At 32.7% G+C, this 14901-nt stretch overlaps 1 protein-coding gene across 1 annotated transcript in view; it reads left to right on the plus strand.

The window, feature by feature from the left end:
* Positions 1-3508: 3508 nt before the first annotated feature.
* The window catches only part of LOC140437662 (uncharacterized), a 297351-nt gene continuing 285958 nt past the window's right edge, over positions 3509-14901 (plus strand). The window contains exon 1 of the mRNA XM_072527297.1: positions 3509-3689. The gene's annotated coding sequence lies outside the window, so the exon portion shown is untranslated. The remainder of the gene's footprint in view (positions 3690-14901) is intronic.

The following is a 14901-nucleotide window of genomic DNA, read 5'->3' on the forward strand; positions in this document are numbered from 1 at the left end:
ACCCAGCTCCAGTTCGGACAAGCTTCCAGGAGGAACGATCTCTTAAGGAGAAAGCAATGCTACGTCAGCCTTGCCCGATGTCGTGAGAGTTTCACCGGATTCTAGAAACACTTTGAAGAAAGAGACGAACTTTATATAAAGGGAATTAGGATTTAAGGATTTCAATTCTGCGTGTTAGTGTTAGCAGACTTTAAATAAACTTAAATAAACATTACACAACTCTTAATAACATATCTTATAACTTATTTTTTTAAAAGATTCATAGATATAGTTATTATATAAAATAAATATCAAAGACTGTTTGTTCAGACCTGTTCAGTGCATGAGACCTATTTGTTGACATCCTGTATGAATATATAAACATGTGGTTTGGTAGCTTCTTTATTCTTCTCTCTTGGTAAATAAGATATCAAAACGTGATTGCCGAGCTCAGGAAGAATACAATAATTCTTCAACTCTGCCAGTGTACTCAAGCGTGAAATGAAATATAGTGTTTGTAATATTTTCCGAAGCCAATACGGTCGAAACAAGTTAGGTACATTGAGATTGAAATTTAAAAAGGTAAAGGTGGTTTTTGCGTTAGAAATACTAGAATATTTATTTATTATACACTTTTTAAGACTATGCAGATGTGTTAACATTCTATGATACGTAAAATTTTGGATGTTGGAAGTTAAAAAGCTAAATTTGTTCTTCAACTATTTTCTTGTGGCATGTTTACCTTAAATAATGTTTAATAGGGAATAAATCACAATTGGTTATAACGAGAATTACATTTTTCATTTCTTTTTGACGTTTCTATTTCAAACTCGGAAATCTTTGTATAAATTAAGAAATTATGTTAACCTGTAAATGTTTACCAACTGTCAAAGAAGATGAGATATTGCAATTTTTTTCATCGCGCTTCAATTTTAAGTTCCATTCTAAAAAAAAACGGAGTTTGGAAAGTTCTTCCCTGCACTTTAACGTGGAGATATTTTACGACTTCCTTTTATTTAACGGATTATAACTTTTTACACCTTCTCTATATATGCCATCTAAAAGTTGAATCATAAAATAATCTAGATCTTCATTTATAATCTGTTCAATTTTCAGCACTTAATTTTAACAAACAATAGAAATACGATTTTAAGAAAAAAATGCTATTATACCTTGGTTCGCATTGGCTATTATAGGTTCTTTTTTTAAGATTGCATTTTTTCGTCATTTTTTCAGTGAACCTACTTACAAGAGCGTGACAAAAAAAATATCAAAAATAAATGTTTATAAGATAAAAAGTCAACCCTTTTTCAAACGGTCTTTTTAATAACAATTTTGTTAAGAAAAATTATTGTCTTCATACTGAAGACTCAAAGAATCGATTGCTATTTGCTAAATACATCTCTCTATAGTCACTGTTTGGGCAATTACAGTTGGTTAAATATCCCTCTTCAGGATAGAAAAATTTATTAACTTAAACTATTTGATCGATCTAGCTGAGATTTAGCAAACTTTAATAAATCATTAATTGCTATAATTTCAAGTAGTTCTATTATACGTCATTATTCAAAAAACAAAGTTATTAACATTTATAAATTACTGCAAAAATTATTATTTTAAATTAATATTTGAAAAACTTCTATTGAAAAGATTAAAACCCATAATAGAAATAAAAAATCTAATACCTAATCATCAATTTGTTTTAGAAATAAACATTCCACTATAGATCAAGTTCACAGAATAACGAATATAATATAAAAACATTAGAAGAAAAGAAAGTCTGCTCCACAATCTTCTTGGACGTAGCCAAGGCGTTTGATAAAGTCTGCCATGAGGGTTAGACTATAAACTAAGAACGTTCATACCTAAACAGTATTCAGAAATTTAGAATCATACATTGCGAATAGATATTTCAGAGTAAAACAAGAAGAAGTATACACCGGCTTAAGGGAGATCAAACTGGCGTGCCCCAAGGGAGTGTATTAGGTCCGGTCCTGTACCTATTGTATACGTGTGACATTCCAGAGCTAGAACAAAACACTATTGCCACCTTCGCGGATGATACAGCCATACTAGCGATAGCAGACACCAGTGAAGAAGCGACCTGGACCAGAAAATAGCGAATATAATTAAATGAGACTAAATCTGCACACATTAACTTAACAAATAAAAAAAAGAGAAAATTTCACAGTTAGAATAAATCATACCCAAGTTCCTTAGGCAACATCAGTAAAATACTTGGGCATCACCCTAGACGCGAGGCTGCGCTGGAAAGTCCATGTCAAAAAGAAAAGAAGGGAGCTTGATATTAGATACAGGAAATTGTAATGTCAACTCTGGGGCTCTACCAAAGCTAGTAATCTACATATTATCCAGAGATTTCAAAACAAAGTACTGAGGAACATTGTTGATGCTCCTTGGTATATCCGTAACAGCAACCTCCACCAGGAACTGAGTATGGAAACTGTGACCGAAGTAATCAAGAGAATAGCAGCAAGTCACGAGCAGAGGCTGCATAGTCATATAAGTGTCGAGGCAATCCAGCTTCTTGAACTAAAGAGAAGACTCGTAAGGACAAAACCATTTGAGTTAGTGTAAATGTGTAAAACAGTTTATTGTAAAAAGCAGAGTATAGTGCTCTGATGATATTGCATGTTATTTATAGTGCATTAGTTGATGTATAAAATAAGAGTAAGCCATAGGGTAAGCCCTTACATTTAAATATTTGCTGTTTATTAAGTTAGGTCAGAAAATAACTGATAATTGGTCATTTGTGACCAGATAGCAGTATACAAACACCGTTCAGGTGTTTGTTTATGCATAATAATTTTGAGAGTTGTAAATTAAAGAACTTTTTAAAATCCACAACTTTCATTCGAACAATTTTTCCTTAAAATGTCCAATAAACGTTTTATAATGTTCTTTTACTTTTATGATCGTTAAATACAAAACAAAGTAAAATCAGTTGTACATCGTCTTCGAGGATTTTTCATCAGGTATCTCTCGTATACCTTTTAGAGCCTTCAAAACCTTTTTAACTGTAAAACGATGATTTTTTCACAGATTGACAAGTATCTTCATAATGATGAAGTTGATATTAGTACCTAATAAATCAATATTGCTATTCGAAAATTCGAACCTTAAAAAATATTTTAATTTGACCACGTATTTACAAATAAATTATATATCAAAATGTCCAACAAAAGGTAAGGTTAAGAATAACACTAAAAATTAATTCACTAATATCGAAATTCCCAAACCGCCCATTTTACGGTGCCAGTAAATCACACAAAGGCCTTTGTCCTTTGTTTTCGCAAGAGATAGATTTATTAATGACGGAGAAAAAGGGCAGTTCCACGTATTCTTCGTAACAATAAACTGCACATCCGCCTGCATCAATGAATCTCGCATCAAGGACGGCCAAGGCGGGGGCGTCTTCAGCGAGTGTAGAGTGCTTTGCTTTTGTTTCTCGACGATTTAATACGCATGGCCTACTGCGCCTCGAGGGCTGAGACGCTGCCGACGGCTGGTATGAAGTATAAACCTCATTTTAAGCTGGTTCGGGTGTTTTTGACGGAAATCGGGTGTAGAGGCAGGTGTCTTTTCGTGGGTCGTTTCTTTTGAGCAGTTTGAAATTCGTGTGTGCCGGTGATGAAAGACAACCGTGTAACCGTTTTGTGATTTGGATATTAATGAACACAATATAAAAGGTAAATATTTTTGTAATTTTTTAAATACCCGAATGCCCATTTGTTATGTAATACATTAACTTAATCTATATAAACAGCGAATTATTATCTTCTTTCTTGCAATTTCTCCATATGCCCTACAAAAGGCGTCGCAGCTGATTATAGCTTTCCTTTCAATCATTACATTTATTTTGTTCTTGTTCTTGTTCCTTAATAAATGCTTCATTTCTTGTATCGATTTTATTTTTTTCCTTTCCTATGTCGTATATGAGATATACATAAATTTTTCTTAGTCTCCCTAGGGAGGATTCCTATGCAGACAGAATCATTAATTTTATTATTTTAATAAAAGGATTTAACAGGAATTAAACTCTTTTTGCCCACAGTTTGTATAAACCTTTAGGAAAAACATAACGAGTAAAATAAAGATGATCTTATAGTTGAATTTTCGCTGTTTTGACAAAAAATAACAATACATGATAATATATGGGCTTTCGTTTTTTAACTGTAAAAGTTTCTTGAAAACTTCAATCGATTGCGCCTTATATTTTATGCACCGAAAGAAAATGTGGTCCAGATCTTTATGTTACAAACCTCGTAAAGATCGCTCTGGAGTATTTTGATTTTATGCAAATGTGCTGGATAATTTAAAACACATCTTGATTTTTGTCAACAGGTCACTTAAATCAAAAGGTATAGAATGTTTACCCCCCCGCTGACATATATTTTATTGAACATTGATTTCGCGAGTTTAATTGACATGCAAAATCGACGGTCGCTTCAACAAGCGTTGTTTTTAACAGAACGGTTCATGCTACATAAAAAAATGCTTATACACATTTTTGTTTAAAATTATCTCAGCTACATTTTTTATTTAAAACATTTTTTTCTACGGTGTACAGATTCTTGATAAATTGATTTTTTTGCGTTTTTACCCCCCTGCGTGGGGGGGGGTTTAAGGGAGAAATACGAGGGGGTAAAAGTGGTTTTTAAAGTGGTTAAAACTTTTTTGCATCTTTTTGGAGTCCCAAAATTAATATTCTCGGCAAAATTAAGCTTGTTCGTATGATTTTTGGAGGTTCAGTGGCATTTTCGTCTCTGACGACTGGAGTAACAAGGTTAACGATATATTGCTTTAATCAGAATTCGACATATATTTTAACACCATTTAAACCAGTGTATGCCTCCATCAAGATAAAATTATTACATATTAAATTTCTCAAAGCAAGTTGTTTTTTCAAATCACCCACTATTGTGAATTATGAGATATGATTATATGAAATTATATCTTTTCTCAACATTGTAAACTCTTTAAACTAAGCAATAATGCAGAAATAAATAAAATGACTTGCATGTTATAAATAGATATCGTGGGAAAGAAATACAAAAGATAATTTGTAATAAATGTTTTCTAAGCAAATCCCAGGGAAATTGTGGTAAGCTCCAATAGTAGAAAATGTATATTATAAACAAACATGAAATCTTTAGAATATTATCTAGCTAGGATATATAAATTAAATGGAAGATTAAAGTTCTTCACATTAACTCTTCAACATATACACTAATGACCAACTGATCCGTAATGAATGCGTCAAAAATATTTATGTATGCTGATGATCGAGCAATCTATTATAAGGGAATATCTAAGTGACACATAGTTTGGTTTCCGTAACGGGTGTTGAACAAGAATGGCATTGTTTGAAATAAACTTACTGGCTTAAAGATGTCGTGATATATCTGTATATATCTGTAGAGATGTATTGTTGTTTTATCGACCTCCAAAAGGCATTTGATCGTGTTAAGCACTCTATATTGATCGAAGTTCTAAGAGACATTGGCTTGGATGGCAGAGACGTTCGCGTAATTGTAAATTTATCTTGAAATCAAACAACATCAGTATTAGTAGACGGTTTGAAATTACAAGCTCTTAATAATAAAAGAGGAGTACGGCAGGGATGCTTCTTGTCGCCCCTGCTTTTCAACACTTACTCCGAAAAATTTTTCAGAAATTCACAGTCTGAAAAACAAGAAGGTAATTGTGAACGGTAAAGTCATCAATAATTTGCGATATGCGGACGACACAGTACACCTAGCATCTACACATTACTTGACAGTGTCGTTGAGAGCTGTAAGGAAGCAGATTTGAATTTAAACATACAGAAAACCAAAATACTCGTAATAAGTAAACAATAGAATATAAAGCGGTCTATATATGTAAATAGTACCAAACTTGAACAAGTTGATCTAATTGTTTATCTTGGATATCAGTTAAACTGTAACGCGGGGAGTAACGATGAAATTAGATCCAGAATTGAGCAGCCCAAAGTCCCTTTAAGAAGGATGTTTAAAATATTATGTAACAGAGACCTAAAATTAGCATTGCGGATCCGTCTACTTCACTGCTACGTGTTTTTGGTCTTACTTTATGTTGTCGAGTCTTGAACTGTGAATAAAAATGTTCTAAAGCGCCTTGAGGCTTTCGAAATTTGGTGCTATAGAAGAATTTTAAGAATTTCTAGAGTGGAGACGATTCAAAGCTCCATAATAGGTACTGAAATATCTCAGCAAGCAGCAGCGGGCCCGCAAAATTTCCTAACATCAGAGTACCAGTGAACAATAACTAAAGAAAAACAAAACAATCAGTATGTGACCGAAACCTTTAACAAAACAAATAGAAAATTAAAAAGAAAAGACAGTTAAGGTTTGATTTCACGTATAGTGCGTCTGTGTATCCGCTAAGAAATATTAAGTAATTATTAAAGATCTACTGATTTTGATAAAGAAATGGATACGTTCGGACCTCCGCATGGTTTTTAAGAATGATAGAAGAAAAGGAGAAGCGCAGGCAAGAAGAGAAAGAGGCAAATGAGAAACGTAGACAATAAGAGCAAGATAAAAATGGGAAAGGCAGACAAGAAGAGAAAGAGGTAAAGGAAAAGTGTAGACAAGAGGAGGAAGAGGAGGAGAGGCGTAGAAAAGTAGATGTAGAAATCATAAACGGTTTGTCTCAAATTCGCAAAAATTTTCAGTTAGAGGTCAAATTAGTCAAATTACTAGGAGAATAGATAAATTAGAAGAAAAACAGAATGATTTAGAAAATAAAATAATAAAATAGTAGAACAACAAAACGATATAAAAAACTATTTAAAAATCAAATAGTATAACATCAAAACGATTTAAAACAAGTACTTAATGGTCGCAATAAATTATATTTTTCAAAGTGGCCTGACATTGCACCCCTTCCTAATCAAGAAGTGACTACAGTAGCAGAAGCATTCATAACAGACGTCGTATCAAGACATGGAGTTCCTTTAGAGTTACATTCTCATCAAGGACTGAATTTTAAATCAGAATTATGGCAAGAATTAATGAAAATCTTGGGTATTAAGAAAACTCACACTACTCCTCTCCAACCAGAATCAGACGGAATGATCCAAAGATATAATAGAACTGTTTGTCAATACCTTTTAGTGTTTCGCGCTAATAATGAAAAATATTGGAATACTTTAATTCCTCTATTCCTATTAGCATATAGAAGTTCCGAACATAAGTCAACTAGTTATTCTCAAGCGATGATGATCACTGAAAGAAAAATGAAGGTTCCTTAAGATCTTATTTTCAGAAGATTGCCTCCATATGAAGTAGAAAAAAAAAGAAAAAAAAATTGAAAGGTCAGGCTCCATATGCATGCTACTGGTACAACTTTTGAAAGAGGTGACCCAGTATAGTTATACAATACCACACGTAAGAAAGGACTTTGTCCGGAACTTCAACGCAACTGGGAAGGCCGTTCACCTTCCTGCAGAAAATAAACGATCTTATCTACCGTATAAAGTTTTCAGCTAGAAGTAAACCCAAGGTAGTTCATATCGAGAGACTAGCTCCATATCATGGAACTGATCCACCCTGTTGGCTTTAATCGATCCCTAATAGTCCAGTTATTCGAGGCCAATAACTATAAAGGAAGGAGCACTGTTAAGACAGTTCCGTTAGATTTATTTCATATAGAAAAATTCACTTGACAAAAAAGAAGAGATGTAGAATTTTCGAGATATATATATATATATATATATATATATATATATATATATATATATATATATATATATATATATATATGTTAACAGTTTGACACAGCTGTAATTGATATTTTGAAGTTTATAGTTGTCAGTCTTTTAAAGTATTGTAAACAAGTTGGTGTTGAATAAAGTTTTATTAAGCTTTAAATGAATTTTAAAGCAGTGTTATAATAGTATAAATTAGAAACTCGTGTTGTAATGAAGGTAAAGGAAAAGATAAGCAATTAACGTTTTGCAGAAGTCAAAAACATATATTTATCTCACCTTTCCCAGAGTTTCATAAATATTTATTGCTCAAACTCTTCAATATTTTCAATGGAATATTTTGTTTTTCACAACAAGGATCATAGTGGCCATTAGATCTCATATTCGCTGTATATTTACCAATATTTACTGCAGGAATAAACACACACTTTTCAAAATATACCGACCGTCAGCGTTGAGGCGCATATTATTTCTTTTGGAATAAACTACATCCACATCCGGGAGAAGACAAATGGATGCTACATGTTTCCACGTATTTTATTATAAAACTTTCACATTAACGATAATAAATAGCCTCCATTACTGTTGTATTTTATTTGGTAATCTATCAACACGACGACGTTAACTTTGCAAAGTTCCTCAAATAGTTTTATATTGAAAACCGTCAATACTCAAAAAAGTCAGGCACAGAGCGTTAGTAAATAAAGCAACGGCTTTGGTTGACAGTTGTTGCAAAGGATTAAGAATTATGGTAGCGTATTTACAGAGTTAACCAACAGTCTAGAAATGTCTAATTTCTAAAAAAAGACAGTTAAGATTTGATTTCACGTATAGTGAATTTTAAATACTAGAAGCCAGTTGATGAAAGTTCTTACTTAGGTGAATCGATATGACGTGGAATGCAATTTTAGATTTCCAATGTTTCTTTATTCATCGTTTGTTTGCTTTGAAAATCGTAGAAAGTAAATATTTGGGCGAGAATCTGAATTTTGGTTTCGAACAAGTAGTAGAAATCTTTGGATTTTTACTTTTTGATACTTATCTCCTAAATAGATTTACCAGTTGCCAGATTTACCATTTTTCTGATACCATTGGCCAATTTGGCTTTTTCACGATAAAACTTAACATAAAAATTCTCAGTGCCAAATAGTTTTAAAGTAATTCAATAAATATAGAATACTGTGATTTTGACTTTAATTTATAAAACTAATAAAATCTTGACGTTTTTAAAATAAATTATATTAATAATTAAAGCTGACAGTTGTTGTATGTGTTTTTAAAAGCACTACAGTAAAGATGGTTTGTAATGAAAAAGAGAGAATTACTGTTTTAATCATGAGAAGCTACGGCGATAGAAAAAGATCTTATACTGAAGTAGTTAACTTGTTCAACGATATTTTCCTAAACCATTCTGCTATCCATAAGGCGACGCCGATGGTACAAAAATTGTAAAGCGCTGAGGAAACTGGATAAGTAAAACATGGCATTCGAACAGGTTACCATTATAAATTACAGTAACCGATAAAAATTACAATAAAACTTTAGATTTCAAGCAGAATTTCGTTTAAATACATCCTCATACAGAACTGCATAAATATATGATGTAGGTCATTCTTCAGTCTTGCGTGTATTACATAAGAATTCATTTAAACCCTACAAAATCCAGTTGTTGCAATAATTAAATGAATTTGACTACGACCGCAGATTACAGTTTAGTGGGTAATGATGAATAAAACTGTAACTGATAAGAACTTCGGTAATAAGATATGGTTTTCTGACGAAGCAATATTTACACTGTGTGAGAATGTAAATCACTAAAATTTAAGGTATTGGTGTAAAATCCACACGGGATATGTTAAAACCATACTCAAAGACAACAAAAACTAAACGTATGGTCGCATATAGTGGGTACTTAGTTAATTGAGCCTTTTTTATACAAGGAAACATAACAAGCGATATTTATAAAATGCTAACAAAGATTACTACGGAATACAAAAAAATTGAAAGACATAATCTATATAGAAAAACGTGGCACTACACTGCACTAGGTATATTTATTTGGTTCACCAAATAGAAAACATTCTGCGATCGTATCTCCAAACATTTTGACAAGTTTTAAAATTAAATGGAAAAACTTACATCGAGCTTGACTTACTTTTCTTAAGTCGGCATTGTCTCTAAATTTTGAACTTAATTAAAATTGATTACCTTATTTCATCTTTGTTTAGCTGTTAACTATCGCTCGATCATTATGTACTTATTTATTAATTATCGTACTGGACTGTAAGATGGATTTTTTCATTTTTACGGGCCACATACTTATCTGCGGCAAAAAACAACCATCTCTCCTGGACTGGACTACACACATCGTACCTCTACGATCGTCAACATGGGAGTATCCTCAACTGAAGTTTATTCTTCCTTGAGTGGGAACGGAAAAATTCTTAAGTGGGCGTTTAGTTTTTTCATGCGTTAATAACCTACATGAAAACTCAGCATTTTATTTCAAATTCTATAGGCAGAACTGAAATCAAACGAATTACTCGTGAGACGCGTAACATTCCTCCTATAAATGGCAATCTACTTATTATAAACATACTCCAAAGTTGTTTAGATTGATACTTTTAAAACGCAAAAGGATTATGAACTGCTTTCGGTTCTTGTGATATACAGGGTAAATTAAAAAATGCTGCATCATAAAAAAGTGAGCAATTAATGAATAGCAAAATCAATGCTGCGCAGTGTAGCCACAATAAAGTAGTCAGCAGTTTAATTAAAAAAACAAATAGGATGTAGCATAGGTCTAGTAACATATATTACAAACTTTATATCGTAATGTTAGGAAAATAAGTCTTTTACTCACAATCCACTATAGGTTTTTATTAAAATTGCTTAAAGAAAATGGGCTACCGGTTTCGCTGTTTACAAACTTATACAGCATCTTCAGACCCTCAAGAAACTAAGGATATTAGTACAATCCAAATCTTTGCATCAAATGTAACTTGATAATGTAATATTTTTTATAGATACTACTTAGTTGTCCAAGCATAACCTCTGTATTTCTGGCACTCTCGGGACAAAAACAAAAAACATACACAAACCTACAATATAAAAGAAACCGTCATGTCATCATCATCATTCTGGCTATACAACCCTGCGTGAGTTACAGCCTCTACAAGAATTCCTCTCCAGTCGTCCCTATCCATCGCCTTCCTCTTATTTCCCATATTTCTCATATCGTCATCGATGTTATCAAGTAGTCTTGTTCTGGGTCTTCCTCTTTTTCTCTGACCAATGGGTATATCAAGGAGCGTTTTTCCAGCTGGGTAATTTTGTTCTATCTGCATTACATGCTCTATCCACCTCAGCCGTCCTATCTTAATATGTTTTACGATATCAGATTGCTGGTATATTTTATAAAATTCGAAGTTGTATCGCCTTCTTCACACTCCATTTTCATTCACTGCTCCATAGATTCGCCTTAGTACTTTTCTTTCGAAACATCCTTACATAGTTTCATTACTTTTTGTTAGAGTCCAGGTCTCTGACCCATATGTTAGGACTGGCGTATTATTGTTTTGTACGATTTTATTTTTGTATTTCTTGATATAACTGTGGATTTAAGAAGGAGATTGAGCTCAAAATAATGTCTGTTGGCCGTGCAAATTTTGCGGTTTTATTATTTTCAGTGTTAAGGAGTGGTCCCAGGTATACAAATTTGTTCACTGCTTCGATGACGTTGTTTTCTATAACAAGTGGACGTAGGATTTGTGGTTGCGTGCTTATTTTCATATAAGCACGCAACCACAAATCCTCCATCATGTCACTTTAACAAATTATGTTTTCAAAAAACCCCCATTTTATATCTTTTAACACTGTCAGACCATACAAAAGGTAACGACTTGCATTTTAAATTTAAATTTAATGTGAAAGTTATATTAATTTTCATATTTGTGTTGTATGTTTGTGTATCTTTTTTGTTTTTGTCCCGAGAGTACCAGAATGGCAGATGTTGTGCTTGGACAACTTAGTAGTACCTATAAAAAAGATTACATTATCAAGTTACATTTGAAGCATAGATTAGGATTGTACTGATATACTTAGTTTCTTGCGGACCTGAAGATGCTGTAAAAGTTTGTAAACAGCGAAACCGGTAGCCCATTCTCTTTTACCAACTTTAATAAAAACCTATAACGGATTGTGAGTAGAAGACTTATTTCCCTAACATTCATAAATATGTGCTCACACCAGAAACCTTTTCATCATTTATTTTCGGTCAAAGAAAGGTCAAAAAAAAATGCTGATTAACTCTGTAGATTAGTTGCATTTCTATTGTTTTCTGTTTTCGAGCTCTCGATTTTAATATTTTTTTCACATATTTTACTTTCAATTAACGTAAATTTTAATAAAAAGGTAGGATGTCTTATCTGTAATACCTAGAAGTTCCATATAAGTCATTGGCAGTTATAAAATTTGTTTTATATGCACATACTAACAAAAGTAAAAGGTTATTCAATTTGTAAATTCTACCTACACAAAATCTAAAAATACCGATGATTCCAACTCACTGGTACAAATAAAATTAATTACGAAAATCGTTCTTCTTCTGGTTTATTAAAATTGTTCTTGATTTTAGTTTCCATTTCAGATTTTATCTCATCAAATTCCTGTTTTACAACAAGCATCAATTAGAACGAAGCCATTCCAATAACGTTAATGATTGGTTACGAGTTTCCTTATAAACTTGTCATGTTCCGCCTGTGGGTGTTTATATCAGTATATATTTAGACCGAAGCCAGGTATATATGTATACCTGCTGTCTTTGTGCCAATCTGTTTAATAGTAGTGGTGTCATTTTAGTCTGAAATCTTTTACTTGAACCAATTAAACAACCTATTATATAATTTCGGCAGCAGCTCCATAAAAAAGGAACTTCTTTGAGAACATTACACCCAAACTTATATGTTATCACTCAGTATTTTTGGAAAACAAGTACTTATAGACCAGGGAACGAACGATTTTCCCATAACACTCGTTGTTAAAGGTACCTAATACCTGCTTTTGATAAATTTGGTGATAACAATATGTAATAAACAATTTAATTATTTATAAACAATATATAAATAATGTAAGATCGCTATTTGACTTTAAAGACTAAAAGTCAAGACCAGCAAATTATATGGAAAAGTGACACAATTTTTCTAAAAAAGCATAGAAAATCCTTTAAAATGAGGGTCTGCAAAGTTATTTTTATTTTTATTTTATTTTAGTTTATTTTTTAATAATTATTAATAACTTTTCTAAAAATGCCCAACCAACTTTAACCCTAGATTGCCACCGTTACCCAGTAGTCGCTTGTTGCCAGGCATACTTAAATTTTACGTGTAATGGTTAATTAAAAATGGAAAACAGTTTGTTTTAAGATTTATTAAAAAAATCACTCTAATCTTTATAATAAAAAAGACAGTAGGTACCTTTAAAAAATAAACAAAAAGTTCTTGCTTAATGTGGAAAATTCCTCACAGTTTTTCAACACTGTGGACATCTCTTATTTTAATATAATAGTCTCCCGTTTTTATTTTGATGCTGACCACAGGACATCTCTTATTTTGATGCTGACCACAAATGTGTTTTTTGCATATGAGGCATTTTACTTTTGTCATTCTTTTCTTATAATATGGACAGAGATAACAGTACCTTCTAGATGCTTCCGCAGCCTCTTCTGAGGTGGATGGCTGCTCTGTTTTTCCTCCGGATACATTAGTAACGGTTGTTCTCAACTGACGGCTTAGAGTTGGACTCACCAGTCTCTGCTTCTGCCATTGCTGTGTTAAGTTTTTAATTAGTTGTAACATATTAATGCAACCAGCGGATGTGGCTGCGTTTAAGCCTTTAAAAACTTTTTGGAACAAACCTGTGCTTCAGTTTAGGAGAGACAATCCCCAAGAAGTGTTAACAAAAGTACAGTTTGCTTCAGTTTTAAAATCTGCTATAGATATGTTATATCCAAATGTTCTCCGAATAGGGCATGCGGTATATTCACTTGGAATTTGTCTGCACTTAACTATTCAAAATGTCTTGACTGTCAAAAAGGAAAAGAATTTGAAACTGAAGGTAATCTGGATGAGCACAAAGATTTGCCAACACTTATTGATTCAAATACAACAATTTTTAATAGGTAAACAATTTTGTGAAATAGTTGGCAATAACAAAATTAAACAGCTAGTAATTGTAAAATTCAATCTGATGATTACCAAATATTGAAAAAAATCTTTTCAGGATTTGCATAAAAGTCGTCAGTAGAAATTTTTCCAAACCACGAACAAGAAAATGTTTTAGACGAAGAAGCAAAAGTTTTAGAGACAAGTGAAATAATTTTCGAGATAATGATATACCTGTAATAATAGATGATATTGAAATTCTAAACATACCTGAAATCGAGAACACAACCTTGATAGTACTCGAAAATGATAAAATTTTCAACATGCAAGGAATAGAACATACAACTCAATTTGAATCGAAACCTAAAACAACCCTAAAAATTTCTGAAAATATACCTGTAAATACTATAAATAAATCTATTGCGACTTACTCAGTATGGCCAGATACTCCAGCACGAAAAGGCAAGAAACAAACTCAAAAGTTAGAAACTTCATCTTCTTCTTTATGTGCCGTCTTCTACCGAAGATTGGCGACCATCAAACGATAGGTTTCTCTGTTTTGTGCCGCATGTATTATGTTCGCAGCTTCTGGTATTTGAAACCATTCTCTCAAGTTTTTCAACCAGGATTTCTTCTTTCTGCCCAAACTTCTTCTACCTTCAATCTTGCCTTCCACGATAAGCTGTAGCAGACTGTACTTATCATTACGGAACACATGTCCCAGGTATGACGCTTTCCTCCTTTTAACAGTTGTTAACAATTACACCTCTTTACCCATTCGTCTTAATACCTCTGTGATGGTCACTCTGTCCAAGGTATTTTCAGTATGCGTCGATACAGCCACATTTCTAGAGCCGCTAACTTCTTTATAGTTGCTGCTGTTAACGTCCACCCTTCAACTCCGTAAAGTAGCGTAGAGAGTACGTAGCATTTCGTGGCGCGCCATCGAAGGTTAACGCTTAGGTGGCGGTTGCTTAAGAGCTTTCTCATTTTGATGAATTTGAATCT

The sequence above is a fragment of the Diabrotica undecimpunctata genome, chromosome 3 (genome assembly GCF_040954645.1).
Source record: "Diabrotica undecimpunctata isolate CICGRU chromosome 3, icDiaUnde3, whole genome shotgun sequence".
Taxonomy (NCBI): domain Eukaryota; kingdom Metazoa; phylum Arthropoda; class Insecta; order Coleoptera; family Chrysomelidae; genus Diabrotica; species Diabrotica undecimpunctata.